General features: G+C 35.4%; 19 non-coding genes and 1 pseudogene across 19 annotated transcripts; all 20 read left to right on the top strand.

The window, feature by feature from the left end:
- The first annotated feature begins 946 nt into the window (after positions 1-946).
- Positions 947-1139, top strand: LOC127707022 (U2 spliceosomal RNA). Its single transcript, XR_007984707.1, has one exon. It is a non-coding gene; the product is annotated as a U2 spliceosomal RNA (small nuclear RNA).
- Positions 1140-2114: 975 nt separating this feature from the next.
- Positions 2115-2307, top strand: LOC127707021 (U2 spliceosomal RNA). The gene has a single exon (XR_007984706.1). It is a non-coding gene; the product is annotated as a U2 spliceosomal RNA (small nuclear RNA).
- A 975-nt stretch (positions 2308-3282) lies between these two features.
- Positions 3283-3475, top strand: LOC127707020 (U2 spliceosomal RNA). The gene has a single exon (XR_007984705.1). It is a non-coding gene; the product is annotated as a U2 spliceosomal RNA (small nuclear RNA).
- Positions 3476-4450: 975 nt separating this feature from the next.
- On the top strand, positions 4451-4643 carry LOC127707018 (U2 spliceosomal RNA). Its single transcript, XR_007984703.1, has one exon. It is a non-coding gene; the product is annotated as a U2 spliceosomal RNA (small nuclear RNA).
- Positions 4644-5618: 975 nt separating this feature from the next.
- On the top strand, positions 5619-5811 carry LOC127707017 (U2 spliceosomal RNA). Its single transcript, XR_007984702.1, has one exon. It is a non-coding gene; the product is annotated as a U2 spliceosomal RNA (small nuclear RNA).
- A 975-nt stretch (positions 5812-6786) lies between these two features.
- Positions 6787-6979, top strand: LOC127707016 (U2 spliceosomal RNA). The gene has a single exon (XR_007984701.1). It is a non-coding gene; the product is annotated as a U2 spliceosomal RNA (small nuclear RNA).
- Positions 6980-7947: 968 nt separating this feature from the next.
- Positions 7948-8140, top strand: LOC127707015 (U2 spliceosomal RNA). Its single transcript, XR_007984700.1, has one exon. It is a non-coding gene; the product is annotated as a U2 spliceosomal RNA (small nuclear RNA).
- A 968-nt stretch (positions 8141-9108) lies between these two features.
- Positions 9109-9301, top strand: LOC127707014 (U2 spliceosomal RNA). Its single transcript, XR_007984699.1, has one exon. It is a non-coding gene; the product is annotated as a U2 spliceosomal RNA (small nuclear RNA).
- Positions 9302-10269: 968 nt separating this feature from the next.
- Positions 10270-10462, top strand: LOC127707013 (U2 spliceosomal RNA). The gene has a single exon (XR_007984698.1). It is a non-coding gene; the product is annotated as a U2 spliceosomal RNA (small nuclear RNA).
- A 968-nt stretch (positions 10463-11430) lies between these two features.
- LOC127707012 (U2 spliceosomal RNA) lies at positions 11431-11623 on the top strand. Its single transcript, XR_007984697.1, has one exon. It is a non-coding gene; the product is annotated as a U2 spliceosomal RNA (small nuclear RNA).
- A 968-nt stretch (positions 11624-12591) lies between these two features.
- Positions 12592-12784, top strand: LOC127707011 (U2 spliceosomal RNA). The gene has a single exon (XR_007984696.1). It is a non-coding gene; the product is annotated as a U2 spliceosomal RNA (small nuclear RNA).
- Positions 12785-13752: 968 nt separating this feature from the next.
- On the top strand, positions 13753-13945 carry LOC127707010 (U2 spliceosomal RNA). The gene has a single exon (XR_007984695.1). It is a non-coding gene; the product is annotated as a U2 spliceosomal RNA (small nuclear RNA).
- A 968-nt stretch (positions 13946-14913) lies between these two features.
- LOC127707009 (U2 spliceosomal RNA) lies at positions 14914-15106 on the top strand. Its single transcript, XR_007984694.1, has one exon. It is a non-coding gene; the product is annotated as a U2 spliceosomal RNA (small nuclear RNA).
- Positions 15107-16074: 968 nt separating this feature from the next.
- LOC127707042 (U2 spliceosomal RNA) lies at positions 16075-16267 on the top strand. Its single transcript, XR_007984723.1, has one exon. It is a non-coding gene; the product is annotated as a U2 spliceosomal RNA (small nuclear RNA).
- A 968-nt stretch (positions 16268-17235) lies between these two features.
- On the top strand, positions 17236-17428 carry LOC127707041 (U2 spliceosomal RNA). Its single transcript, XR_007984722.1, has one exon. It is a non-coding gene; the product is annotated as a U2 spliceosomal RNA (small nuclear RNA).
- Positions 17429-18396: 968 nt separating this feature from the next.
- Positions 18397-18589, top strand: LOC127707030 (U2 spliceosomal RNA). The gene has a single exon (XR_007984715.1). It is a non-coding gene; the product is annotated as a U2 spliceosomal RNA (small nuclear RNA).
- A 968-nt stretch (positions 18590-19557) lies between these two features.
- On the top strand, positions 19558-19750 carry LOC127707019 (U2 spliceosomal RNA). Its single transcript, XR_007984704.1, has one exon. It is a non-coding gene; the product is annotated as a U2 spliceosomal RNA (small nuclear RNA).
- A 968-nt stretch (positions 19751-20718) lies between these two features.
- On the top strand, positions 20719-20911 carry LOC127707008 (U2 spliceosomal RNA). The gene has a single exon (XR_007984693.1). It is a non-coding gene; the product is annotated as a U2 spliceosomal RNA (small nuclear RNA).
- Positions 20912-23431: 2520 nt separating this feature from the next.
- LOC127707029 (U2 spliceosomal RNA) lies at positions 23432-23619 on the top strand. The gene has a single exon (XR_007984714.1). It is a non-coding gene; the product is annotated as a U2 spliceosomal RNA (small nuclear RNA).
- A 183-nt stretch (positions 23620-23802) lies between these two features.
- Positions 23803-23929, top strand: LOC127707032 (U2 spliceosomal RNA; annotated as a pseudogene).
- The last annotated feature ends 2077 nt before the right edge of the window (positions 23930-26006 follow it).

Raw genomic sequence — 26006 nt, 5'->3', positions numbered from 1 at the left:
AATAGATTCCCCTCTTTACACCATCAAACAGCCTGAATTAGATATTCTGTAATGCTTTTCACTGCACATATGTACTCTTTCTGTATTTTTTTCTTTGATTTTTATGCTATGAATTTGCGTAAAATGTATAGTGTTACACATTGTTGTAAATTAATTCTACCACACGTGCATGTTAAATATTAAGTAACATTTTTTTACGTCTGTTCGCTTAAAAATATTTGATTTTTGATTTTCTATAGTGTAATACTTTTGTTGTCGCTTGTGAATACAAATAAAACAGTACATGCGAGTCGAATTATATTCTCGCTCCTTAAAAGAAAAATCTAAATTTTTAGCGTTACGAAAAAGCGTCGGAAAAGAATTCCGTCCTCCTTCTATTGTCAATTATTGCTATAGCGACGTAGCCTGAGAACGAGGGCAGACGATGGAAACTTCAGTTGGCCGGTAAGTTTTTTCTTCTTTCCAAAATATATTCAAACATAGCTATACCGGTCAATTCCTAAATATTTAAAAACATGTGTACTTTAATGTTTGTGTCAATCAAATGAGACAGTCAAAAGTCCGTGCTATTTGTGAAAAGCGTGGAATTTATTTATGATCAAAGAAATTTCTCGAAAAACTACGTTCATCGGACCTAAGGGAAATCGATATGAAAATGTAATTTGGTTCGACATAGAGAAAATACGTATGATATACGTTTATAATATTATTACCGCTTTTATTCCGACTTGCCGTATTTCACAAGCCGTTTTTTATTTTCACGCCAGTTTTGTCAAGCAAAAATCGTTTCGTACTGCCAGGTGTTTGATTCAAAGCAAGCTTTCGTGTTTCGTGTGATTTTTGTATAGAAATTTGCAAAATTTGTGTTCATTTTGTTAGAATTAGAACACCTTGTTCGAGTAAGAAATAGGAATTATAGACTTTGCAAACTCGGAAAGTTTGGAGTATCGCTTCTCGGCCTTTTGGCTAAGATCAAAGTGTAGTATCTGTTCTTATCAGCTTAATATCTGATACGTACCCCATGTGGGTACTTCGATATTAAACTGATTTTTGCAACTAGGTGAGATGTTAGGTGCTTGCACCGCTCTTGCCACGAGTTGGCCTGGTATTGCAGTACCTCCAGGATCGGCTCACTCCCCCATTTGGGGGAGAAAAAATCAAATAGAAAAATAGATTCCCCTCTTTACACCATCAAACAGCCTGAATTAGATATTCTGTAATGCTTTTCACTGCACATATGTACTCTTTCTGTATTTTTTTCTTTGATTTTTATGCTATGAATTTGCGTAAAATGTATAGTGTTACACATTGTTGTAAATTAATTCTACCACACGTGCATGTTAAATATTAAGTAACATTTTTTTACGTCTGTTCGCTTAAAAATATTTGATTTTTGATTTTCTATAGTGTAATACTTTTGTTGTCGCTTGTGAATACAAATAAAACAGTACATGCGAGTCGAATTATATTCTCGCTCCTTAAAAGAAAAATCTAAATTTTTAGCGTTACGAAAAAGCGTCGGAAAAGAATTCCGTCCTCCTTCTATTGTCAATTATTGCTATAGCGACGTAGCCTGAGAACGAGGGCAGACGATGGAAACTTCAGTTGGCCGGTAAGTTTTTTCTTCTTTCCAAAATATATTCAAACATAGCTATACCGGTCAATTCCTAAATATTTAAAAACATGTGTACTTTAATGTTTGTGTCAATCAAATGAGACAGTCAAAAGTCCGTGCTATTTGTGAAAAGCGTGGAATTTATTTATGATCAAAGAAATTTCTCGAAAAACTACGTTCATCGGACCTAAGGGAAATCGATATGAAAATGTAATTTGGTTCGACATAGAGAAAATACGTATGATATACGTTTATAATATTATTACCGCTTTTATTCCGACTTGCCGTATTTCACAAGCCGTTTTTTATTTTCACGCCAGTTTTGTCAAGCAAAAATCGTTTCGTACTGCCAGGTGTTTGATTCAAAGCAAGCTTTCGTGTTTCGTGTGATTTTTGTATAGAAATTTGCAAAATTTGTGTTCATTTTGTTAGAATTAGAACACCTTGTTCGAGTAAGAAATAGGAATTATAGACTTTGCAAACTCGGAAAGTTTGGAGTATCGCTTCTCGGCCTTTTGGCTAAGATCAAAGTGTAGTATCTGTTCTTATCAGCTTAATATCTGATACGTACCCCATGTGGGTACTTCGATATTAAACTGATTTTTGCAACTAGGTGAGATGTTAGGTGCTTGCACCGCTCTTGCCACGAGTTGGCCTGGTATTGCAGTACCTCCAGGATCGGCTCACTCCCCCATTTGGGGGAGAAAAAATCAAATAGAAAAATAGATTCCCCTCTTTACACCATCAAACAGCCTGAATTAGATATTCTGTAATGCTTTTCACTGCACATATGTACTCTTTCTGTATTTTTTTCTTTGATTTTTATGCTATGAATTTGCGTAAAATGTATAGTGTTACACATTGTTGTAAATTAATTCTACCACACGTGCATGTTAAATATTAAGTAACATTTTTTTACGTCTGTTCGCTTAAAAATATTTGATTTTTGATTTTCTATAGTGTAATACTTTTGTTGTCGCTTGTGAATACAAATAAAACAGTACATGCGAGTCGAATTATATTCTCGCTCCTTAAAAGAAAAATCTAAATTTTTAGCGTTACGAAAAAGCGTCGGAAAAGAATTCCGTCCTCCTTCTATTGTCAATTATTGCTATAGCGACGTAGCCTGAGAACGAGGGCAGACGATGGAAACTTCAGTTGGCCGGTAAGTTTTTTCTTCTTTCCAAAATATATTCAAACATAGCTATACCGGTCAATTCCTAAATATTTAAAAACATGTGTACTTTAATGTTTGTGTCAATCAAATGAGACAGTCAAAAGTCCGTGCTATTTGTGAAAAGCGTGGAATTTATTTATGATCAAAGAAATTTCTCGAAAAACTACGTTCATCGGACCTAAGGGAAATCGATATGAAAATGTAATTTGGTTCGACATAGAGAAAATACGTATGATATACGTTTATAATATTATTACCGCTTTTATTCCGACTTGCCGTATTTCACAAGCCGTTTTTTATTTTCACGCCAGTTTTGTCAAGCAAAAATCGTTTCGTACTGCCAGGTGTTTGATTCAAAGCAAGCTTTCGTGTTTCGTGTGATTTTTGTATAGAAATTTGCAAAATTTGTGTTCATTTTGTTAGAATTAGAACACCTTGTTCGAGTAAGAAATAGGAATTATAGACTTTGCAAACTCGGAAAGTTTGGAGTATCGCTTCTCGGCCTTTTGGCTAAGATCAAAGTGTAGTATCTGTTCTTATCAGCTTAATATCTGATACGTACCCCATGTGGGTACTTCGATATTAAACTGATTTTTGCAACTAGGTGAGATGTTAGGTGCTTGCACCGCTCTTGCCACGAGTTGGCCTGGTATTGCAGTACCTCCAGGATCGGCTCACTCCCCCATTTGGGGGAGAAAAAATCAAATAGAAAAATAGATTCCCCTCTTTACACCATCAAACAGCCTGAATTAGATATTCTGTAATGCTTTTCACTGCACATATGTACTCTTTCTGTATTTTTTTCTTTGATTTTTATGCTATGAATTTGCGTAAAATGTATAGTGTTACACATTGTTGTAAATTAATTCTACCACACGTGCATGTTAAATATTAAGTAACATTTTTTTACGTCTGTTCGCTTAAAAATATTTGATTTTTGATTTTCTATAGTGTAATACTTTTGTTGTCGCTTGTGAATACAAATAAAACAGTACATGCGAGTCGAATTATATTCTCGCTCCTTAAAAGAAAAATCTAAATTTTTAGCGTTACGAAAAAGCGTCGGAAAAGAATTCCGTCCTCCTTCTATTGTCAATTATTGCTATAGCGACGTAGCCTGAGAACGAGGGCAGACGATGGAAACTTCAGTTGGCCGGTAAGTTTTTTCTTCTTTCCAAAATATATTCAAACATAGCTATACCGGTCAATTCCTAAATATTTAAAAACATGTGTACTTTAATGTTTGTGTCAATCAAATGAGACAGTCAAAAGTCCGTGCTATTTGTGAAAAGCGTGGAATTTATTTATGATCAAAGAAATTTCTCGAAAAACTACGTTCATCGGACCTAAGGGAAATCGATATGAAAATGTAATTTGGTTCGACATAGAGAAAATACGTATGATATACGTTTATAATATTATTACCGCTTTTATTCCGACTTGCCGTATTTCACAAGCCGTTTTTTATTTTCACGCCAGTTTTGTCAAGCAAAAATCGTTTCGTACTGCCAGGTGTTTGATTCAAAGCAAGCTTTCGTGTTTCGTGTGATTTTTGTATAGAAATTTGCAAAATTTGTGTTCATTTTGTTAGAATTAGAACACCTTGTTCGAGTAAGAAATAGGAATTATAGACTTTGCAAACTCGGAAAGTTTGGAGTATCGCTTCTCGGCCTTTTGGCTAAGATCAAAGTGTAGTATCTGTTCTTATCAGCTTAATATCTGATACGTACCCCATGTGGGTACTTCGATATTAAACTGATTTTTGCAACTAGGTGAGATGTTAGGTGCTTGCACCGCTCTTGCCACGAGTTGGCCTGGTATTGCAGTACCTCCAGGATCGGCTCACTCCCCCATTTGGGGGAGAAAAAATCAAATAGAAAAATAGATTCCCCTCTTTACACCATCAAACAGCCTGAATTAGATATTCTGTAATGCTTTTCACTGCACATATGTACTCTTTCTGTATTTTTTTCTTTGATTTTTATGCTATGAATTTGCGTAAAATGTATAGTGTTACACATTGTTGTAAATTAATTCTACCACACGTGCATGTTAAATATTAAGTAACATTTTTTTACGTCTGTTCGCTTAAAAATATTTGATTTTTGATTTTCTATAGTGTAATACTTTTGTTGTCGCTTGTGAATACAAATAAAACAGTACATGCGAGTCGAATTATATTCTCGCTCCTTAAAAGAAAAATCTAAATTTTTAGCGTTACGAAAAAGCGTCGGAAAAGAATTCCGTCCTCCTTCTATTGTCAATTATTGCTATAGCGACGTAGCCTGAGAACGAGGGCAGACGATGGAAACTTCAGTTGGCCGGTAAGTTTTTTCTTCTTTCCAAAATATATTCAAACATAGCTATACCGGTCAATTCCTAAATATTTAAAAACATGTGTACTTTAATGTTTGTGTCAATCAAATGAGACAGTCAAAAGTCCGTGCTATTTGTGAAAAGCGTGGAATTTATTTATGATCAAAGAAATTTCTCGAAAAACTACGTTCATCGGACCTAAGGGAAATCGATATGAAAATGTAATTTGGTTCGACATAGAGAAAATACGTATGATATACGTTTATAATATTATTACCGCTTTTATTCCGACTTGCCGTATTTCACAAGCCGTTTTTTATTTTCACGCCAGTTTTGTCAAGCAAAAATCGTTTCGTACTGCCAGGTGTTTGATTCAAAGCAAGCTTTCGTGTTTCGTGTGATTTTTGTATAGAAATTTGCAAAATTTGTGTTCATTTTGTTAGAATTAGAACACCTTGTTCGAGTAAGAAATAGGAATTATAGACTTTGCAAACTCGGAAAGTTTGGAGTATCGCTTCTCGGCCTTTTGGCTAAGATCAAAGTGTAGTATCTGTTCTTATCAGCTTAATATCTGATACGTACCCCATGTGGGTACTTCGATATTAAACTGATTTTTGCAACTAGGTGAGATGTTAGGTGCTTGCACCGCTCTTGCCACGAGTTGGCCTGGTATTGCAGTACCTCCAGGATCGGCTCACTCCCCCATTTGGGGGAGAAAAAATCAAATAGAAAAATAGATTCCCCTCTTTACACCATCAAACAGCCTGAATTAGATATTCTGTAATGCTTTTCACTGCACATATGTACTCTTTCTGTATTTTTTTCTTTGATTTTTATGCTATGAATTTGCGTAAAATGTATAGTGTTACACATTGTTGTAAATTAATTCTACCACACGTGCATGTTAAATATTAAGTAACATTTTTTTACGTCTGTTCGCTTAAAAATATTTGATTTTTGATTTTCTATAGTGTAATACTTTTGTTGTCGCTTGTGAATACAAATAAAACAGTACATGCGAGTCGAATTATATTCTCGCTCCTTAAAAGAAAAATCTAAATTTTTAGCGTTACGAAAAAGCGTCGGAAAAGAATTCCGTCCTCCTTCTATTGTCAATTATTGCTATAGCGACGTAGCCTGAGAACGAGGGCAGACGATGGAAACTTCAGTTGGCCGGTAAGTTTTTTCTTCTTTCCAAAATATATTCAAACATAGCTATACCGGTCAATTCCTAAATATTTAAAAACATGTGTACTTTAATGTTTGTGTCAATCAAATGAGACAGTCAAAAGTCCGTGCTATTTGTGAAAAGCGTGGAATTTATTTATGATCAAAGAAATTTCTCGAAAAACTACGTTCATCGGACCTAAGGGAAATCGATATGAAAATGTAATTTGGTTCGACATAGAGAAAATACGTATGATATACGTTTATAATATTATTACCGCTTTTATTCCGACTTGCCGTATTTCACAAGCCGTTTTTTATTTTCACGCCAGTTTTGTCAAGCAAAAATCGTTTCGTACTGCCAGGTGTTTGATTCAAAGCAAGCTTTCGTGTTTCGTGTGATTTTTGTATAGAAATTTGCAAAATTTGTGTTCATTTTGTTAGAATTAGAACACCTTGTTCGAGTAAGAAATAGGAATTATAGACTTTGCAAACTCGGAAAGTTTGGAGTATCGCTTCTCGGCCTTTTGGCTAAGATCAAAGTGTAGTATCTGTTCTTATCAGCTTAATATCTGATACGTACCCCATGTGGGTACTTCGATATTAAACTGATTTTTGCAACTAGGTGAGATGTTAGGTGCTTGCACCGCTCTTGCCACGAGTTGGCCTGGTATTGCAGTACCTCCAGGATCGGCTCACTCCCCCATTTGGGGGAGAAAAAATCAAATAGAAAAATAGATTCCCCTCTTTACACCATCAAACAGCCTGAATTAGATATTCTGTAATGCTTTTCACTGCACATATGTACTCTTTCTGTATTTTTTTCTTTGATTTTTATGCTATGAATTTGCGTAAAATGTATAGTGTTACACATTGTTGTAAATTAATTCTACCACACGTGCATGTTAAATATTAAGTAACATTTTTTTACGTCTGTTCGCTTAAAAATATTTGATTTTCTATAGTGTAATACTTTTGTTGTCGCTTGTGCATACAAATAAAACAGTACATGCGAGTCGAATTATATTCTCGCTCCTTAAAAGAAAAATCTAAATTTTTAGCGTTACGAAAAAGCGTCGGAAAAGAATTCCGTCCTCCTTCTATTGTCAATTATTGCTATAGCGACGTAGCCTGAGAACGAGGGCAGACGATGGAAACTTCAGTTGGCCGGTAAGTTTTTTCTTCTTTCCAAAATATATTCAAACATAGCTATACCGGTCAATTCCTAAATATTTAAAAACATGTGTACTTTAATTTTTGTGTCAATCAAATGAGACAGTCAAAAGTCCGTGCTGTTTGTGAAAAGCGTGGAATTTATTTATGATCAAAGAAATTTCTCGAAAAACTACGTTCATCGGACCTAAGGGAAATCGATATGAAAATGTAATTTGGTTCGACATAGAGAAAATACGTATGATATACGTTTATAATATTATTACCGCTTTTATTCCGACTTGCCGTATTTCACAAGCCGTTTTTTATTTTCACGCCAGTTTTGTCAAGCAAAAATCGTTTCGTACTGCCAGGTGTTTGATTCAAAGCAAGCTTTCGTGTTTCGTGTGATTTTTGTATAGAAATTTGCAAAATTTGTGTTCATTTTGTTAGAATTAGAACACCTTGTTCGAGTAAGAAATAGGAATTATAGACTTTGCAAACTCGGAAAGTTTGGAGTATCGCTTCTCGGCCTTTTGGCTAAGATCAAAGTGTAGTATCTGTTCTTATCAGCTTAATATCTGATACGTACCCCATGTGGGTACTTCGATATTAAACTGATTTTTGCAACTAGGTGAGATGTTAGGTGCTTGCACCGCTCTTGCCACGAGTTGGCCTGGTATTGCAGTACCTCCAGGATCGGCTCACTCCCCCATTTGGGGGAGAAAAAATCAACTAGAAAAATAGATTCCCCTCTTTACACCATCAAACAGCCTGAATTAGATATTCTGTAATGCTTTTCACTGCACATATGTACTCTTTCTGTATTTTTTTCTTTGATTTTTATGCTATGAATTTGCGTAAAATGTATAGTGTTACACATTGTTGTAAATTAATTCTACCACACGTGCATGTTAAATATTAAGTAACATTTTTTTACGTCTGTTCGCTTAAAAATATTTGATTTTCTATAGTGTAATACTTTTGTTGTCGCTTGTGCATACAAATAAAACAGTACATGCGAGTCGAATTATATTCTCGCTCCTTAAAAGAAAAATCTAAATTTTTAGCGTTACGAAAAAGCGTCGGAAAAGAATTCCGTCCTCCTTCTATTGTCAATTATTGCTATAGCGACGTAGCCTGAGAACGAGGGCAGACGATGGAAACTTCAGTTGGCCGGTAAGTTTTTTCTTCTTTCCAAAATATATTCAAACATAGCTATACCGGTCAATTCCTAAATATTTAAAAACATGTGTACTTTAATTTTTGTGTCAATCAAATGAGACAGTCAAAAGTCCGTGCTGTTTGTGAAAAGCGTGGAATTTATTTATGATCAAAGAAATTTCTCGAAAAACTACGTTCATCGGACCTAAGGGAAATCGATATGAAAATGTAATTTGGTTCGACATAGAGAAAATACGTATGATATACGTTTATAATATTATTACCGCTTTTATTCCGACTTGCCGTATTTCACAAGCCGTTTTTTATTTTCACGCCAGTTTTGTCAAGCAAAAATCGTTTCGTACTGCCAGGTGTTTGATTCAAAGCAAGCTTTCGTGTTTCGTGTGATTTTTGTATAGAAATTTGCAAAATTTGTGTTCATTTTGTTAGAATTAGAACACCTTGTTCGAGTAAGAAATAGGAATTATAGACTTTGCAAACTCGGAAAGTTTGGAGTATCGCTTCTCGGCCTTTTGGCTAAGATCAAAGTGTAGTATCTGTTCTTATCAGCTTAATATCTGATACGTACCCCATGTGGGTACTTCGATATTAAACTGATTTTTGCAACTAGGTGAGATGTTAGGTGCTTGCACCGCTCTTGCCACGAGTTGGCCTGGTATTGCAGTACCTCCAGGATCGGCTCACTCCCCCATTTGGGGGAGAAAAAATCAACTAGAAAAATAGATTCCCCTCTTTACACCATCAAACAGCCTGAATTAGATATTCTGTAATGCTTTTCACTGCACATATGTACTCTTTCTGTATTTTTTTCTTTGATTTTTATGCTATGAATTTGCGTAAAATGTATAGTGTTACACATTGTTGTAAATTAATTCTACCACACGTGCATGTTAAATATTAAGTAACATTTTTTTACGTCTGTTCGCTTAAAAATATTTGATTTTCTATAGTGTAATACTTTTGTTGTCGCTTGTGCATACAAATAAAACAGTACATGCGAGTCGAATTATATTCTCGCTCCTTAAAAGAAAAATCTAAATTTTTAGCGTTACGAAAAAGCGTCGGAAAAGAATTCCGTCCTCCTTCTATTGTCAATTATTGCTATAGCGACGTAGCCTGAGAACGAGGGCAGACGATGGAAACTTCAGTTGGCCGGTAAGTTTTTTCTTCTTTCCAAAATATATTCAAACATAGCTATACCGGTCAATTCCTAAATATTTAAAAACATGTGTACTTTAATTTTTGTGTCAATCAAATGAGACAGTCAAAAGTCCGTGCTGTTTGTGAAAAGCGTGGAATTTATTTATGATCAAAGAAATTTCTCGAAAAACTACGTTCATCGGACCTAAGGGAAATCGATATGAAAATGTAATTTGGTTCGACATAGAGAAAATACGTATGATATACGTTTATAATATTATTACCGCTTTTATTCCGACTTGCCGTATTTCACAAGCCGTTTTTTATTTTCACGCCAGTTTTGTCAAGCAAAAATCGTTTCGTACTGCCAGGTGTTTGATTCAAAGCAAGCTTTCGTGTTTCGTGTGATTTTTGTATAGAAATTTGCAAAATTTGTGTTCATTTTGTTAGAATTAGAACACCTTGTTCGAGTAAGAAATAGGAATTATAGACTTTGCAAACTCGGAAAGTTTGGAGTATCGCTTCTCGGCCTTTTGGCTAAGATCAAAGTGTAGTATCTGTTCTTATCAGCTTAATATCTGATACGTACCCCATGTGGGTACTTCGATATTAAACTGATTTTTGCAACTAGGTGAGATGTTAGGTGCTTGCACCGCTCTTGCCACGAGTTGGCCTGGTATTGCAGTACCTCCAGGATCGGCTCACTCCCCCATTTGGGGGAGAAAAAATCAACTAGAAAAATAGATTCCCCTCTTTACACCATCAAACAGCCTGAATTAGATATTCTGTAATGCTTTTCACTGCACATATGTACTCTTTCTGTATTTTTTTCTTTGATTTTTATGCTATGAATTTGCGTAAAATGTATAGTGTTACACATTGTTGTAAATTAATTCTACCACACGTGCATGTTAAATATTAAGTAACATTTTTTTACGTCTGTTCGCTTAAAAATATTTGATTTTCTATAGTGTAATACTTTTGTTGTCGCTTGTGCATACAAATAAAACAGTACATGCGAGTCGAATTATATTCTCGCTCCTTAAAAGAAAAATCTAAATTTTTAGCGTTACGAAAAAGCGTCGGAAAAGAATTCCGTCCTCCTTCTATTGTCAATTATTGCTATAGCGACGTAGCCTGAGAACGAGGGCAGACGATGGAAACTTCAGTTGGCCGGTAAGTTTTTTCTTCTTTCCAAAATATATTCAAACATAGCTATACCGGTCAATTCCTAAATATTTAAAAACATGTGTACTTTAATTTTTGTGTCAATCAAATGAGACAGTCAAAAGTCCGTGCTGTTTGTGAAAAGCGTGGAATTTATTTATGATCAAAGAAATTTCTCGAAAAACTACGTTCATCGGACCTAAGGGAAATCGATATGAAAATGTAATTTGGTTCGACATAGAGAAAATACGTATGATATACGTTTATAATATTATTACCGCTTTTATTCCGACTTGCCGTATTTCACAAGCCGTTTTTTATTTTCACGCCAGTTTTGTCAAGCAAAAATCGTTTCGTACTGCCAGGTGTTTGATTCAAAGCAAGCTTTCGTGTTTCGTGTGATTTTTGTATAGAAATTTGCAAAATTTGTGTTCATTTTGTTAGAATTAGAACACCTTGTTCGAGTAAGAAATAGGAATTATAGACTTTGCAAACTCGGAAAGTTTGGAGTATCGCTTCTCGGCCTTTTGGCTAAGATCAAAGTGTAGTATCTGTTCTTATCAGCTTAATATCTGATACGTACCCCATGTGGGTACTTCGATATTAAACTGATTTTTGCAACTAGGTGAGATGTTAGGTGCTTGCACCGCTCTTGCCACGAGTTGGCCTGGTATTGCAGTACCTCCAGGATCGGCTCACTCCCCCATTTGGGGGAGAAAAAATCAACTAGAAAAATAGATTCCCCTCTTTACACCATCAAACAGCCTGAATTAGATATTCTGTAATGCTTTTCACTGCACATATGTACTCTTTCTGTATTTTTTTCTTTGATTTTTATGCTATGAATTTGCGTAAAATGTATAGTGTTACACATTGTTGTAAATTAATTCTACCACACGTGCATGTTAAATATTAAGTAACATTTTTTTACGTCTGTTCGCTTAAAAATATTTGATTTTCTATAGTGTAATACTTTTGTTGTCGCTTGTGCATACAAATAAAACAGTACATGCGAGTCGAATTATATTCTCGCTCCTTAAAAGAAAAATCTAAATTTTTAGCGTTACGAAAAAGCGTCGGAAAAGAATTCCGTCCTCCTTCTATTGTCAATTATTGCTATAGCGACGTAGCCTGAGAACGAGGGCAGACGATGGAAACTTCAGTTGGCCGGTAAGTTTTTTCTTCTTTCCAAAATATATTCAAACATAGCTATACCGGTCAATTCCTAAATATTTAAAAACATGTGTACTTTAATTTTTGTGTCAATCAAATGAGACAGTCAAAAGTCCGTGCTGTTTGTGAAAAGCGTGGAATTTATTTATGATCAAAGAAATTTCTCGAAAAACTACGTTCATCGGACCTAAGGGAAATCGATATGAAAATGTAATTTGGTTCGACATAGAGAAAATACGTATGATATACGTTTATAATATTATTACCGCTTTTATTCCGACTTGCCGTATTTCACAAGCCGTTTTTTATTTTCACGCCAGTTTTGTCAAGCAAAAATCGTTTCGTACTGCCAGGTGTTTGATTCAAAGCAAGCTTTCGTGTTTCGTGTGATTTTTGTATAGAAATTTGCAAAATTTGTGTTCATTTTGTTAGAATTAGAACACCTTGTTCGAGTAAGAAATAGGAATTATAGACTTTGCAAACTCGGAAAGTTTGGAGTATCGCTTCTCGGCCTTTTGGCTAAGATCAAAGTGTAGTATCTGTTCTTATCAGCTTAATATCTGATACGTACCCCATGTGGGTACTTCGATATTAAACTGATTTTTGCAACTAGGTGAGATGTTAGGTGCTTGCACCGCTCTTGCCACGAGTTGGCCTGGTATTGCAGTACCTCCAGGATCGGCTCACTCCCCCATTTGGGGGAGAAAAAATCAACTAGAAAAATAGATTCCCCTCTTTACACCATCAAACAGCCTGAATTAGATATTCTGTAATGCTTTTCACTGCACATATGTACTCTTTCTGTATTTTTTTCTTTGATTTTTATGCTATGAATTTGCGTAAAATGTATAGTGTTACACATTGTTGTAAATTAATTCTACCACACGTGCATGTTAAATATTAAGTAACATTTTTTTACGTCTGTTCGCTTAAAAATATTTGATTTTCTATAGTGTAATACTTTTGTTGTCGCTTGTGCATACAAATAAAACAGTACATGCGAGTCGAATTATATTCTCGCTCCTTAAAAGAAAAATCTAAATTTTTAGCGTTACGAAAAAGCGTCGGAAAAGAATTCCGTCCTCCTTCTATTGTCAATTATTGCTATAGCGACGTAGCCTGAGAACGAGGGCAGACGATGGAAACTTCAGTTGGCCGGTAAGTTTTTTCTTCTTTCCAAAATATATTCAAACATAGCTATACCGGTCAATTCCTAAATATTTAAAAACATGTGTACTTTAATTTTTGTGTCAATCAAATGAGACAGTCAAAAGTCCGTGCTGTTTGTGAAAAGCGTGGAATTTATTTATGATCAAAGAAATTTCTCGAAAAACTACGTTCATCGGACCTAAGGGAAATCGATATGAAAATGTAATTTGGTTCGACATAGAGAAAATACGTATGATATACGTTTATAATATTATTACCGCTTTTATTCCGACTTGCCGTATTTCACAAGCCGTTTTTTATTTTCACGCCAGTTTTGTCAAGCAAAAATCGTTTCGTACTGCCAGGTGTTTGATTCAAAGCAAGCTTTCGTGTTTCGTGTGATTTTTGTATAGAAATTTGCAAAATTTGTGTTCATTTTGTTAGAATTAGAACACCTTGTTCGAGTAAGAAATAGGAATTATAGACTTTGCAAACTCGGAAAGTTTGGAGTATCGCTTCTCGGCCTTTTGGCTAAGATCAAAGTGTAGTATCTGTTCTTATCAGCTTAATATCTGATACGTACCCCATGTGGGTACTTCGATATTAAACTGATTTTTGCAACTAGGTGAGATGTTAGGTGCTTGCACCGCTCTTGCCACGAGTTGGCCTGGTATTGCAGTACCTCCAGGATCGGCTCACTCCCCCATTTGGGGGAGAAAAAATCAACTAGAAAAATAGATTCCCCTCTTTACACCATCAAACAGCCTGAATTAGATATTCTGTAATGCTTTTCACTGCACATATGTACTCTTTCTGTATTTTTTTCTTTGATTTTTATGCTATGAATTTGCGTAAAATGTATAGTGTTACACATTGTTGTAAATTAATTCTACCACACGTGCATGTTAAATATTAAGTAACATTTTTTTACGTCTGTTCGCTTAAAAATATTTGATTTTCTATAGTGTAATACTTTTGTTGTCGCTTGTGCATACAAATAAAACAGTACATGCGAGTCGAATTATATTCTCGCTCCTTAAAAGAAAAATCTAAATTTTTAGCGTTACGAAAAAGCGTCGGAAAAGAATTCCGTCCTCCTTCTATTGTCAATTATTGCTATAGCGACGTAGCCTGAGAACGAGGGCAGACGATGGAAACTTCAGTTGGCCGGTAAGTTTTTTCTTCTTTCCAAAATATATTCAAACATAGCTATACCGGTCAATTCCTAAATATTTAAAAACATGTGTACTTTAATTTTTGTGTCAATCAAATGAGACAGTCAAAAGTCCGTGCTGTTTGTGAAAAGCGTGGAATTTATTTATGATCAAAGAAATTTCTCGAAAAACTACGTTCATCGGACCTAAGGGAAATCGATATGAAAATGTAATTTGGTTCGACATAGAGAAAATACGTATGATATACGTTTATAATATTATTACCGCTTTTATTCCGACTTGCCGTATTTCACAAGCCGTTTTTTATTTTCACGCCAGTTTTGTCAAGCAAAAATCGTTTCGTACTGCCAGGTGTTTGATTCAAAGCAAGCTTTCGTGTTTCGTGTGATTTTTGTATAGAAATTTGCAAAATTTGTGTTCATTTTGTTAGAATTAGAACACCTTGTTCGAGTAAGAAATAGGAATTATAGACTTTGCAAACTCGGAAAGTTTGGAGTATCGCTTCTCGGCCTTTTGGCTAAGATCAAAGTGTAGTATCTGTTCTTATCAGCTTAATATCTGATACGTACCCCATGTGGGTACTTCGATATTAAACTGATTTTTGCAACTAGGTGAGATGTTAGGTGCTTGCACCGCTCTTGCCACGAGTTGGCCTGGTATTGCAGTACCTCCAGGATCGGCTCACTCCCCCATTTGGGGGAGAAAAAATCAACTAGAAAAATAGATTCCCCTCTTTACACCATCAAACAGCCTGAATTAGATATTCTGTAATGCTTTTCACTGCACATATGTACTCTTTCTGTATTTTTTTCTTTGATTTTTATGCTATGAATTTGCGTAAAATGTATAGTGTTACACATTGTTGTAAATTAATTCTACCACACGTGCATGTTAAATATTAAGTAACATTTTTTTACGTCTGTTCGCTTAAAAATATTTGATTTTCTATAGTGTAATACTTTTGTTGTCGCTTGTGCATACAAATAAAACAGTACATGCGAGTCGAATTATATTCTCGCTCCTTAAAAGAAAAATCTAAATTTTTAGCGTTACGAAAAAGCGTCGGAAAAGAATTCCGTCCTCCTTCTATTGTCAATTATTGCTATAGCGACGTAGCCTGAGAACGAGGGCAGACGATGGAAACTTCAGTTGGCCGGTAAGTTTTTTCTTCTTTCCAAAATATATTCAAACATAGCTATACCGGTCAATTCCTAAATATTTAAAAACATGTGTACTTTAATTTTTGTGTCAATCAAATGAGACAGTCAAAAGTCCGTGCTGTTTGTGAAAAGCGTGGAATTTATTTATGATCAAAGAAATTTCTCGAAAAACTACGTTCATCGGACCTAAGGGAAATCGATATGAAAATGTAATTTGGTTCGACATAGAGAAAATACGTATGATATACGTTTATAATATTATTACCGCTTTTATTCCGACTTGCCGTATTTCACAAGCCGTTTTTTATTTTCACGCCAGTTTTGTCAAGCAAAAATCGTTTCGTACTGCCAGGTGTTTGATTCAAAGCAAGCTTTCGTGTTTCGTGTGATTTTTGTATAGAAATTTGCAAAATTTGTGTTCATTTTGTTAGAATTAGAACACCTTGTTCGAGTAAGAAATAGGAATTATAGACTTTGCAAACTCGGAAAGTTTGGAGTATCGCTTCTCGGCCTTTTGGCTAAGATCAAAGTGTAGTATCTGTTCTTATCAGCTTAATATCTGATACGTACCCCATGTGGGTACTTCGATATTAAACTGATTTTTGCAACTAGGTGAGATGTTAGGTGCTTGCACCGCTCTTGCCACGAGTTGGCCTGGTATTGCAGTACCTCCAGGATCGGCTCACTCCCCCATTTGGGGGAGAAAAAATCAACTAGAAAAATAGATTCCCCTCTTTACACCATCAAACAGCCTGAATTAGATATTCTGTAATGCTTTTCACTGCACATATGTACTCTTTCTGTATTTTTTTCTTTGATTTTTATGCTATGAATTTGCGTAAAATGTATAGTGTTACACATTGTTGTAAATTAATTCTACCACACGTGCATGTTAAATATTAAGTAACATTTTTTTACGTCTGTTCGCTTAAAAATATTTGATTTTCTATAGTGTAATACTTTTGTTGTCGCTTGTGCATACAAATAAAACAGTACATGCGAGTCGAATTATATTCTCGCTCCTTAAAAGAAAAATCTAAATTTTTAGCGTTACGAAAAAGCGTCGGAAAAGAATTCCGTCCTCCTTCTATTGTCAATTATTGCTATAGCGACGTAGCCTGAGAACGAGGGCAGACGATGGAAACTTCAGTTGGCCGGTAAGTTTTTTCTTCTTTCCAAAATATATTCAAACATAGCTATACCGGTCAATTCCTAAATATTTAAAAACATGTGTACTTTAATTTTTGTGTCAATCAAATGAGACAGTCAAAAGTCCGTGCTGTTTGTGAAAAGCGTGGAATTTATTTATGATCAAAGAAATTTCTCGAAAAACTACGTTCATCGGACCTAAGGGAAATCGATATGAAAATGTAATTTGGTTCGACATAGAGAAAATACGTATGATATACGTTTATAATATTATTACCGCTTTTATTCCGACTTGCCGTATTTCACAAGCCGTTTTTTATTTTCACGCCAGTTTTGTCAAGCAAAAATCGTTTCGTACTGCCAGGTGTTTGATTCAAAGCAAGCTTTCGTGTTTCGTGTGATTTTTGTATAGAAATTTGCAAAATTTGTGTTCATTTTGTTAGAATTAGAACACCTTGTTCGAGTAAGAAATAGGAATTATAGACTTTGCAAACTCGGAAAGTTTGGAGTATCGCTTCTCGGCCTTTTGGCTAAGATCAAAGTGTAGTATCTGTTCTTATCAGCTTAATATCTGATACGTACCCCATGTGGGTACTTCGATATTAAACTGATTTTTGCAACTAGGTGAGATGTTAGGTGCTTGCACCGCTCTTGCCACGAGTTGGCCTGGTATTGCAGTACCTCCAGGATCGGCTCACTCCCCCATTTGGGGGAGAAAAAATCAACTAGAAAAATAGATTCCCCTCTTTACACCATCAAACAGCCTGAATTAGATATTCTGTAATGCTTTTCACTGCACATATGTACTCTTTCTGTATTTTTTTCTTTGATTTTTATGCTATGAATTTGCGTAAAATGTATAGTGTTACACATTGTTGTAAATTAATTCTACCACACGTGCATGTTAAATATTAAGTAACATTTTTTTACGTCTGTTCGCTTAAAAATATTTGATTTTCTATAGTGTAATACTTTTGTTGTCGCTTGTGCATACAAATAAAACAGTACATGCGAGTCGAATTATATTCTCGCTCCTTAAAAGAAAAATCTAAATTTTTAGCGTTACGAAAAAGCGTCGGAAAAGAATTCCGTCCTCCTTCTATTGTCAATTATTGCTATAGCGACGTAGCCTGAGAACGAGGGCAGACGATGGAAACTTCAGTTGGCCGGTAAGTTTTTTCTTCTTTCCAAAATATATTCAAACATAGCTATACCGGTCAATTCCTAAATATTTAAAAACATGTGTACTTTAATTTTTGTGTCAATCAAATGAGACAGTCAAAAGTCCGTGCTGTTTGTGAAAAGCGTGGAATTTATTTATGATCAAAGAAATTTCTCGAAAAACTACGTTCATCGGACCTAAGGGAAATCGATATGAAAATGTAATTTGGTTCGACATAGAGAAAATACGTATGATATACGTTTATAATATTATTACCGCTTTTATTCCGACTTGCCGTATTTCACAAGCCGTTTTTTATTTTCACGCCAGTTTTGTCAAGCAAAAATCGTTTCGTACTGCCAGGTGTTTGATTCAAAGCAAGCTTTCGTGTTTCGTGTGATTTTTGTATAGAAATTTGCAAAATTTGTGTTCATTTTGTTAGAATTAGAACACCTTGTTCGAGTAAGAAATAGGAATTATAGACTTTGCAAACTCGGAAAGTTTGGAGTATCGCTTCTCGGCCTTTTGGCTAAGATCAAAGTGTAGTATCTGTTCTTATCAGCTTAATATCTGATACGTACCCCATGTGGGTACTTCGATATTAAACTGATTTTTGCAACTAGGTGAGATGTTAGGTGCTTGCACCGCTCTTGCCACGAGTTGGCCTGGTATTGCAGTACCTCCAGGATCGGCTCACTCCCCCATTTGGGGGAGAAAAAATCAACTAGAAAAATAGATTCCCCTCTTTACACCATCAAACAGCCTGAATTAGATATTCTGTAATGCTTTTCACTGCACATATGTACTCTTTCTGTATTTTTTTCTTTGATTTTTATGCTATGAATTTGCGTAAAATGTATAGTGTTACACATTGTTGTAAATTAATTCTACCACACGTGCATGTTAAATATTAAGTAACATTTTTTTACGTCTGTTCGCTTAAAAATATTTGATTTTCTATAGTGTAATACTTTTGTTGTCGCTTGTGCATACAAATAAAACAGTACATGCGAGTCGAATTATATTCTCGCTCCTTAAAAGAAAAATCTAAATTTTTAGCGTTACGAAAAAGCGTCGGAAAAGAATTCCGTCCTCCTTCTATTGTCAATTATTGCTATAGCGACGTAGCCTGAGAACGAGGGCAGACGATGGAAACTTCAGTTGGCCGGTAAGTTTTTTCTTCTTTCCAAAATATATTCAAACATAGCTATACCGGTCAATTCCTAAATATTTAAAAACATGTGTACTTTAATTTTTGTGTCAATCAAATGAGACAGTCAAAAGTCCGTGCTGTTTGTGAAAAGCGTGGAATTTATTTATGATCAAAGAAATTTCTCGAAAAACTACGTTCATCGGACCTAAGGGAAATCGATATGAAAATGTAATTTGGTTCGACATAGAGAAAATACGTATGATATACGTTTATAATATTATTACCGCTTTTATTCCGACTTGCCGTATTTCACAAGCCGTTTTTTATTTTCACGCCAGTTTTGTCAAGCAAAAATCGTTTCGTACTGCCAGGTGTTTGATTCAAAGCAAGCTTTCGTGTTTCGTGTGATTTTTGTATAGAAATTTGCAAAATTTGTGTTCATTTTGTTAGAATTAGAACACCTTGTTCGAGTAAGAAATAGGAATTATAGACTTTGCAAACTCGGAAAGTTTGGAGTATCGCTTCTCGGCCTTTTGGCTAAGATCAAAGTGTAGTATCTGTTCTTATCAGCTTAATATCTGATACGTACCCCATGTGGGTACTTCGATATTAAACTGATTTTTGCAACTAGGTGAGATGTTAGGTGCTTGCACCGCTCTTGCCACGAGTTGGCCTGGTATTGCAGTACCTCCAGGATCGGCTCACTCCCCCATTTGGGGGAGAAAAAATCAACTAGAAAAATAGATTCCCCTCTTTACACCATCAAACAGCCTGAATTAGATATTCTGTAATGCTTTTCACTGCACATATGTACTCTTTCTGTATTTTTTTCTTTGATTTTTATGCTATGAATTTGCGTAAAATGTATAGTGTTACACATTGTTGTAAATTAATTCTACCACACGTGCATGTTAAATATTAAGTAACATTTTTTTACGTCTGTTCGCTTAAAAATATTTGATTTTCTATAGTGTAATACTTTTGTTGTCGCTTGTGCATACAAATAAAACAGTACATGCGAGTCGAATTATATTCTCGCTCCTTAAAAGAAAAATCTAAATTTTTAGCGTTACGAAAAAGCGTCGGAAAAGAATTCCGTCCTCCTTCTATTGTCAATTATTGCTATAGCGACGTAGCCTGAGAACGAGGGCAGACGATGGAAACTTCAGTTGGCCGGTAAGTTTTTTCTTCTTTCCAAAATATATTCAAACATAGCTATACCGGTCAATTCCTAAATATTTAAAAACATGTGTACTTTAATTTTTGTGTCAATCAAATGAGACAGTCAAAAGTCCGTGCTGTTTGTGAAAAGCGTGGAATTTATTTATGATCAAAGAAATTTCTCGAAAAACTACGTTCATCGGACCTAAGGGAAATCGATATGAAAATGTAATTTGGTTCGACATAGAGAAAATACGTATGATATACGTTTATAATATTATTACCGCTTTTATTCCGACTTGCCGTATTTCACAAGCCGTTTTTTATTTTCACGCCAGTTTTGTCAAGCAAAAATCGTTTCGTACTGCCAGGTGTTTGATTCAAAGCAAGCTTTCGTGTTTCGTGTGATTTTTGTATAGAAATTTGCAAAATTTGTGTTCATTTTGTTAGAATTAGAACACCTTGTTCGAGTAAGAAATAGGAATTATAGACTTTGCAAACTCGGAAAGTTTGGAGTATCGCTTCTCGGCCTTTTGGCTAAGATCAAAGTGTAGTATCTGTTCTTATCAGCTTAATATCTGATACGTACCCCATGTGGGTACTTCGATATTAAACTGATTTTTGCAACTAGGTGAGATGTTAGGTGCTTGCACCGCTCTTGCCACGAGTTGGCCTGGTATTGCAGTACCTCCAGGATCGGCTCACTCCCCCATTTGGGGGAGAAAAAATCAACTAGAAAAATAGATTCCCCTCTTTACACCATCAAACAGCCTGAATTAGATATTCTGTAATGCTTTTCACTGCACATATGTACTCTTTCTGTATTTTTTTCTTTGATTTTTATGCTATGAATTTGCGTAAAATGTATAGTGTTACACATTGTTGTAAATTAATTCTACCACACGTGCATGTTAAATATTAAGTAACATTTTTTTACGTCTGTTCGCTTAAAAATATTTGATTTTCTATAGTGTAATACTTTTGTTGTCGCTTGTGCATACAAATAAAACAGTACATGCGAGTCGAATTATATTCTCGCTCCTTAAAAGAAAAATCTAAATTTTTAGCGTTACGAAAAAGCGTCGGAAAAGAATTCCGTCCTCCTTCTATTGTCAATTATTGCTATAGCGACGTAGCCTGAGAACGAGGGCAGACGATGGAAACTTCAGTTGGCCGGTAAGTTTTTTCTTCTTTCCAAAATATATTCAAACATAGCTATACCGGTCAATTCCTAAATATTTAAAAACATGTGTACTTTAATTTTTGTGTCAATCAAATGAGACAGTCAAAAGTCCGTGCTGTTTGTGAAAAGCGTGGAATTTATTTATAATCAAAGAAATTTCTCGAAAAACTACGTTCATCGGACCTAAGGGAAATCGATATGAAAATGTAATTTGGTTCGACATAGAGAAAATACGTATGATATACGTTTATAATATTATTACCGCTTTTATTCCGACTTGCCGTATTTCACAAGCCGTTTTTTATTTTCACGCCAGTTTTGTCAAGCAAAAATCGTTTCGTACTGCCAGGTGTTTGATTCAAAGCAAGCTTTCGTGTTTCGTGTGATTTTTGTATAGAAATTTGCAAAATTTGTGTTCATTTTGTTAGAATTAGAACACCTTGTTCGAGTAAGAAATAGGAATTATAGACTTTGCAAACTCGGAAAGTTTGGAGTATCGCTTCTCGGCCTTTTGTCTCAGACCAAAGCGAGTGAACAGTTTACGTTTACAAAGTTTTTTTGTCAAAATGGAATCAGTAGACCTAGATATCCTGGAATGCAGTGTGAAGTTCATCTTTACTGATGGTGCTCCTGATAACCCTAGGACCTGGATAATCCGGACATTGAAGACGGTAGTGGATCCCACGGACATCACAGCTGTCTTCAAGGTAGACGTTGGAGGTGCATGGTATACCAGTTTTACCACTCCCGAGATTGCGGAGAAGGTGGTGCAGACGGATTTTTCACCGTTGGACACGAAGATAAACGTGAGTAGGGCTGATAGAAAAACAGTTCAGTTAAAAGTACTTTGGTTGCCAATATGGATTAAAGTAGGATCAGTGGAATCTTTTATGGAACAATTTGGTACTGTGTTAAGTTGTAGTAGGGAGACAGAAAGTGTTGAAGGTGTAACGTTCTCTAATGGTAACATTAAAGTGGCTCTAGAAATGGCAGAAAAGGACGTTCCTAGTCTGCCATACCGTACAGTTATAGGTGGTAAAGACTGTTTGCTTACTGTGTATGGTAGGCCGCCTATGTGTTTAAAGTGTAGAGAGATTGGTCATATTCGTAGAAACTGTCCGTACGTTAAGAAGTCAAAAGTACCGTCACAAGCCGTGTCTATTCCAGAAACACAGGACGTTCCTGGTAAAAATGTTGAACAGTCTGTAGGGTCTGAGCTGTGGTCTGATATGGCTCCAGATCCTGGAAGTCTTCTTTCTGAAGAAGAAAACCCAGATGAAAGTCAAAAAGTTGCTGAATCCGATTATCTCGAGTTTCAGTCCGTTACTGATAAAACAGGGAAAAAAGTGACAAAAGTGTTTAAATATAATAAGGAAAGAACAGAGAAAGTATTAGTTGATCCCGTAGCCGTTGAACAAGTGATAAGTAAAGATAAGGACAAAACAAAACATGCTGAAATGTTACAAAAGGCCACTGGTTTTAAAGTGATAGCGAACTCTAACTATTTTGATTAGACTATGATAAATGTTTACAAGTTGAAACAGTTCAGTTAAATATTTAAAGGTATTACTTTAATCGTAGCACACATGACAATGCATTATGGACTTTAGTGGGTTGTGTGTGTACGATATTAATTTTGATGTTAAATGTAATCACTTATAAATATATAGGTATTTTGTATTTTGATTTTGTTAAAGGTAAAATTTATCGGATGACTTTTATTTATAGTTCAATTTAAATATAATACTAGTATTTGAAAACTGGTTTTAATTATAAAAGTAAATTATTTAAAGGGAAGTTTATATATAGATTTGTAAAAGGAATTTAGAACACTTTGTTGTTTAATCTAAAAGGGGGGTTTTCAGTAATTATTTAGGGGTTTTGAAAATAGATTTCATATAAATTTATTTTTAGTAATTTGATTTAAATCTAAAGTAAATAATTATCAGTATTTTTTCGGGACTTATTTAATATTGAGTTACAATCGTATTATCTGTGATATATGATTTTAACTATTGATTGTAGTCAATATAAGTATTTGGTATCTATTATTATTAAAATGTTTGAAATATAAAAAAGTATCTGTTCTTATCAGCTTAATATCTGATACGTACCCCATGTGGGTACTTCGATATTAAACTGATTTTTGCAACCAGGTGAGATGTTAGGTGCTTTCACCGCTCTTGCCACGAGTTGGCCTGGTATTGCAGTACCTCCAGGATCGGCTCACTCCCCCATTTGGGGGAGAAAAAATCAAATAGATTCCCCTCTTTACACCATCAAACAGCCTGAATTAGATATTCTGTAATGCTTTTCACTGCACATATGTACTCTTTCTGTATTTTTTTCTTTGATTTTATGAATTTGCGTAAAATGTATAGTAAGAAATAGGAATTATAGACTTTGCAAACTCGGAGTATCGCTTCTCGGCCTTTTGGCCAAGATCAAAGTGTAGTATCTGTTCTTACCAAACTATATTGTCGAAGCGAACTGTGGGGGTAGCCGCCTTTTGGCTGTATTACCCACGGTCCAGAGATGACCAACAACCAGATATATGACAGAGAGGTGATGCGACGAACGTTAAAGGCAAGGTTCTATGGCGATCGAAGGGTCAACACCAGAGAGAGAGTCTTGGAGGAGATTACGGATTTAGTCGACGTAACGCAGCTCCAGGCCATTTACAAGTGTGGAGAGGGACAGGAGTGGTACCTGAAGTTCAGGACTGAGGACATCCCAGGGAAGATCGGCGATGGAGATAATGTAGAGGGTCTAGAAGGTATGAAAATACGTTTCGATAGGCTTGACAAGAGAGTGGTCAGATTTCGTGTGCATTGGTTCCCAATGCACATGAATTTAGATCTTGTGAAGTCCTATTTCCAGAGTATAGGCAGGAACGTTCACGTCCATTATGAGGAGCAGGCGTATGGCTCGCTGAAGTTGCAGACGGGGGCCATTAGTGGTGATATGGTAGTGAACGAGGACGAGTACCAGGACATTCCCTACAGGGCAACCGTTTACGGAAGGCCCGTTCTGATTACGGTGTTGGGCAGAAGGTCGCAGTGTTTGAAGTGTGGCTCGTTTGGCCACCAGAGAGCAACCTGCCCATCGGGAGGGAAACAGCCCCCAGTGCGACAGCACTCCTACGCAGGGGCTGTTTCAGGACAGAATGGAGCCACAGAAGTAGTAGCCACGGGGGTCCCGGAGGCAACAGAGGAGAGGACAACGGAGAATGGGCTCCCGCAGGACAAGCGCGGTGGAGCGGATGAGAACCCTCTGGTGCAAGACACGCGCACTACAGAGGGCAGTACAGACTCCCAATCCCTGGCGCTGGACTTAAGCGCTACAGAGGTAGGAGGGATTACAGTGGAGGATACGGACCTGACGGGAGAAGGAAGGAAGAGGCAAAGAAGCCACAGTGGGGACGAGTCGGAAGAGAAAGAGGAAGATAATGGCCTAAAGAAAAAGAACAAAGAGAAAGAGAAAGAAACAGAACTGGGAAAAGGTACTATACTGAGTTTGAATCTTAAAAACTAACGCTTTATCTATGGACTACGAATATTATTTAACCCCCCTTGATTTGACTGTCGCTATGCCCATGGACTTTGAATTTGATATGTGGACTTTAACCTATATTTATAGGTGTACTTTGTTTAATTATTGTATTTCTGCCTATTTTTACTTTTTGTGTTTAATGTGCTTCTTTTTTCATGGAAATTAAGTTTGTTTACTTATATCCCCCCTTTTTTACATTTGGATTTAAAGTTTTCATTTAGAACCTCAGTGCACTTTTCTAAAGTCACTTTCTATTGTCCTTTTTTTTGTTCACCTGTTGTCAAAATTCTGTTCACCTTCCTTATAATTACATTTAAATTTTCAAGGCATTTAAATATTACCTGTTTTATTTTTGTTTCTATTTTTAATCACACCTGTGTCGTGTGTTTATATCTTTACATAGACTGATTAGTATATGTTATGTCTGTAATAAATTTTTCAATTTTTTTACCTTACTATGAATACAATTGATAAAAACATTCTTAATGTAGCTACCTTAAATGTAAATGGTTTATTGGATTATCAGTGTCAATACACTTTAAAAGAATTTTGTTTACAGCATCATATAGATATACTTTTTTTACAAGAAACACATGTTTCTAATTCAAAAATTTCAAAACAGTTAGATAATTATTTTGATTTTTATAGATGTTTTTGGAATTTTGGCTCTAATCGTAGTAGAGGAACAGCTAATATATATAATTATATCTTTTTCATTAAACTTTTCTATTGTAAAGTATCATAGAGACTTAGATGGTCGCTTTCAATATATTGATGTTAAAATTGATGATGTATTGTATAGATTATTAAATATTTATGCACCTAATAATGAAGGTGAGAGAAAAGTTTTTTTGGATGATATATATCCATTTGTTTTAACACAGAATTGTAAAATTATGGGGGGAGATTTTAATTGTGTAATGAATCCTAAAATAGATAAGAAAGGTGGTAATTTAGAACGTGGTTCTATCGGGTCAGATAAAGGTTACAATACACCATTAGATTTTATGGGCGCAGCCATTTTATGAGCATAACATGGTATTGTAATAACTGGAACAAATAACATTTAA

Source organism: Mytilus californianus, unplaced genomic scaffold (genome assembly GCF_021869535.1).
Source record: "Mytilus californianus isolate M0D057914Y unplaced genomic scaffold, xbMytCali1.0.p SCAF_6, whole genome shotgun sequence".
In the NCBI taxonomy this organism is placed as follows: Eukaryota; Metazoa; Mollusca; class Bivalvia; order Mytilida; family Mytilidae; genus Mytilus; species Mytilus californianus.
The sequence above is the reverse complement of the archived record's forward strand: the minus strand, read 5'-3'. Positions and strand labels throughout refer to the sequence as shown.